The 4308-nt window shown below is 38.0% G+C and overlaps 1 pseudogene; it reads right to left on the reverse strand.

The window, feature by feature from the left end:
- Window positions 1–1110: 1110 nt before the first annotated feature.
- LOC113621319 (60S ribosomal protein L30-like) lies at window positions 1111–1480 on the reverse strand (annotated as a pseudogene).
- Window positions 1481–4308: the final 2828 nt, after the last annotated feature.

Consider the following 4308-nt stretch of genomic DNA (forward strand, 5'->3'; position numbering starts at 1 on the left):
GTTTCTCAATAAGAAGCATTTCTCACCTTATTTATTAGCTCATTAAGAAAAATATGGTTTGATTTTTATCCTGCATACATAAAGATTGCTTCTCCCACTTACTTCAGATGATGAAAAAAGATGTCTCCTGGCTGGATGAAGGTGATGAATCTCTCGTTTGTGTTTTATAGTTATAGCTTTATGATTAGAGAAAGAAAAAGAAGTAGGGAAATACACAAAACACTAGATCTTGAAGAGCTCAAAGGGAAAACAACAGAACACTTCAAAGCCAGGAATAGAAAAATTTTAGAGCAAAATGCTAAAACAGATTATAAGGAATTTAGAAACTAATATGAATATTTAGAAATTAAACAGTACTTTTCTTGTGATGGTAAGGAAAGTTATATTTAACAGGTTTTCATTCTCTCTTTTTATTCTTCCTCTACTCTGTGATCTACATGACTACACATACCCACAGCTTGCAAAAATCTTTTATGAATAGTTCTGTCAAAATAGGTTACTTCAAGTTGAACAAAATAAAAATCTTAAATTTGAATGCACAGTAAGAAATCATTTCCAGAATTGTGTTCTGTGGAACAACACTACCACTCAAAACCCAGGAGAAAAAGGCCTCTGTGGTCAAAGTTTGGGGAATGCTATATATATTTCTCTTCTGCAGATTTACAATGGGCTTTTTCATATTAAGGTTCTGATAAATCCTGTAGTAAAGACTTTGTATAGCCTAATATTTTTCAAATTTATTTAAACAGGAAGGCTGTTTAAAATCTAGCATCTTGTGGAACAAATGTTTAAGAGAAAAAATGTTTGGGGAAATGCTACTGTAGATCCATAGTATTTACTTTGGTTACAGCTCCAAGGTAAATTTTGAGTATTATCAAATTCATAAAACCCAGAAATTAAGAAACTAAGAAACAGATGTTTGGGGATTAGCTAGGCTAGCAAGATAACTTGCTTATCAAAACCAACATCACAGCCCATGAGATATAAATTTATGCTAGATGCTTTCATTACAAGATCTTTGTTTCTCCAGGTGTTTATGTCTCAGAAGAGCCATATGGTAGTAATGCCTTTTTTTTTTTTAATTTTTAAAACAAGCTCTGGCCAATTTCATTAAAGAAAAATTGTGCACGATTTACTTTTCACCAGTCTCTTCTCGCATGCCTCTAATAATATCAGAATCACCTGGATCAATGATAGCCAGTGTGCATACTCTGTAGTATTTTCAACACACTGTGCCCAATTCAATATTATTGCCACTGTAGTGACGGACACCAGTTTTGGCCAACATGGCATAATACTCTATTTCAGATTTCCTCAAGGCTGGGCAGTTGTTGGCAAGGATGACCAGTTTCGCTTTGCCGTGTCCGATCATTTTCAGAGTCTGCTTGTACCCCAGCACGTACTTTCCACTTTTCGTAACCAGTTAGAGCCTAGAGTTGATCGACTCCAGTGACTTCTCCATCTTCTTTGTGGCCACCATCTTCCTGCCTTAGTTGTGGGATGCCCCCAACCAAGAGCAGCCACCAAGATGGCCGGAGAGTGAGAAAGGGGTAGTAATGTCTTTATTCTCATTATAGTTGAATAAATCATGGAAATTTTGTGATCACTGATAAGTAGTTGGAACTGCAAATAATAAGTCTATGATAGCCAAGGATTAGAGATGCAGCATAGTCACTTAATAGCTGTGTGACCTAGCTGTTTACCATCTCTGTCGCTAAGTTTTCACATCCATGAGTTGGGGTAATAGTAGTTCCTACCATGTAGAGTTTTATAAAAATTAAATGAGTTAGTACTTGTTAAAGTTCTTAGAACAGTAGTTTGATAAGTGCTATTTAAGGATTGCAAAATGAAACATAAAATACTTTCTTCATCAGTCTTATGCCTGAACACGGATGTCACAGATATGGATTTGTAAACTGTGGGCAGCAGTTTTGTGTCCCCATGAGTGGTAGGAAAATGGAAGGAAGAGAAAGAGAAACAGGAAGGCTACCCAGTGCATCAAATGCATCAACTGCTCCACTTCCACACATTTGAGAAAATTTTTATTTTTTTGTCATTTGTGGGGTTTGGTTTGTTTGTTTAAATGTGGTCTTAAGACCAGCATCAGAAACTAAAGTTTAACAGACACTTCCAGTGGTTCTCAAACATACTGGAGTTTAAGAACCTCTACAAAAAAAACAACATAAAGAGTTCAGGTAAATAACGTATTGGTTGACATTCAGGAGCAGAAAGAGGAAAAAATACTATGTGTTGGCATCTCCACATGGTCCCCACGAGCCGCCTGTGTCCCTGATGGTTTTACACTTGTGATTTTAAGAGGTTATGGTCTTTTAATAAACTGATCTTTTCTTAAATTAAAAAAAAAGAACCTCTACCAGACACAGTTCAAAGTCTATAACTGTGCAGGGCTTCTTATGGTTGGCCTCGTCTAGTCTGCTCAGGTTCACACCGTCAGTTTGCCCAAGTAACACAAATCTGAAAGCCGATGGCTTAACTAAAACTACTTAAGGCATTTCCCCTCTGATGGTGGGAGAGAAGTCTGTGATAGACTGTGTAGGGTCCACAGAGCTGTTCTCTCCTATCTCGGGGCTGCAGGCTCCTTGCATCTTTCTGCTCAACCATCCTCAGCACTTGCTTGTTACCTTGTGGTGATGTGGCGTTGTCCTTCCTCTGGGCATCATGTTTACATTCCAGGCAGGGAGAACAGGAAGGGAAAAGGGCAAAAGGCCCATCCCAGCTGAGCCTGCTCTGCTTTTAAGGAGTTTGCCTGGAGCCTCGTTTGACAAGGAACACTTTTAACTCACTGACCAGGCCTGGGCTGCACTGCTGTTCTTCACCCTCATTTGCAAGGAAGGCTAGGGAATGTCGTGTTTTCACTGGGCACATTTTTATGCCCAACAAAACTGCAGTAGGCTCTTTGACATACTCAACATTCCAAGCTTAAAAAAATGATGTTTTCTCAGCCTCCATGCCTCTGTGTATACAATTCACTTGAACAAGACTGCCCTTCCTCACTTAAATATTTTATGACCTTCTCTTCCTTCAACATCAATGCACGTTATCCATCCCTCTGTGAAGGATTCCAATCTCACCCCCAACACCCACCCCGTGTCATATTCATAATCCTTTATTATGGCACTATCATGTACACTAAGTCAGTAGACTGGCATCACTTTGAAGGCCAAGATATATGGCTTATGCCCGGAGGCCAACTACAGCAGTTAACTCACAGTAACTGCTTTAATAACGTTTTCTGAATGAATGAATGAACAAATGAACATATGAAAATTTGAATGAACAACTGAACTTATGAATGAATAGCGGAGCATTGCTGTTTTGGGGTAATGACTTCTATTAGACTCTGCTATTCATTTGTACTCATTCAGGGAAATACTTGCTATATATTTGGGAAGATATTATATTATGAAATTAAATGAAAGTAAGGAGGAGTATAGCAAAAACAATAAATACGTGAGCTCCTCTAATAGAGAACCTATGTTTATTACCTTTCGTCTCTATTGCTTCACCCCATGAAGGGTTTGATTCATAGTAGGTTTTTAATAAATGCTGAATGAATGAGCATTGAATTAAAAGGAAAAGAGAGAATAATGAAAGAATTAGCAGGCTGCTTTCATTTCTTAAAATTCCAGCAGTATCTTTTTTTTTTTTTTTACATCTTTATTGGTGTATAATTGCTTTACAATGGTATGTTAGTTTCTGCTTTATAACAAAGTGAATCAGTTATACATATACCTATGTTCCCATATATCTTCCCTCTTGTGTCTCCCTCCCTCCCACCCTTGCTATCCCACCCCTCTAGGTGGTCACAAAGCACCGAGCTATCTCCCTATGCTATGAGGCTGCTTCCCACTAGCTATCTATTTTACGTTTGGTAGTGTATATATGTCCATACCACTCTCTCGCTTTGTCACAGCTTACCCTTCCCCCTTCACATGTCCTCAAGTCCATTCTCTAGTAGGTCTGTGTCTTCTTTCCCATCTTGCCCCTAGGTTCTTCATGACTTTTTTTTTCTTATATTCCATATATATGTGTTAGCATACGGTATTTGTCTTTCTCTTTCTGACTTACTTCACTCTGTATGACAGACTCTAGGTCCATCCACCTCATTACAAATAGCTCAATTTCGTTTCTTTTTATGGCTGAGTAATATTCCATTGTATATATGTGCCACATCTTCTTTATCCATTCATCCGATGTTGGACACTTAGGTTGTTTCCATCCCCTAGCTATTGTAAATAGAGCTGCAATGAACATTTTGGTACATGACCCTTTTTGAATTATGGTTTT

Source organism: Aethalodelphis obliquidens, unplaced genomic scaffold (assembly GCF_003676395.1).
Source record: "Aethalodelphis obliquidens isolate GAN/ISIS:26980383/991018 unplaced genomic scaffold, ASM367639v1 scaffold8, whole genome shotgun sequence".
Classification (NCBI taxonomy): domain Eukaryota; kingdom Metazoa; phylum Chordata; class Mammalia; order Artiodactyla; family Delphinidae; genus Aethalodelphis; species Aethalodelphis obliquidens.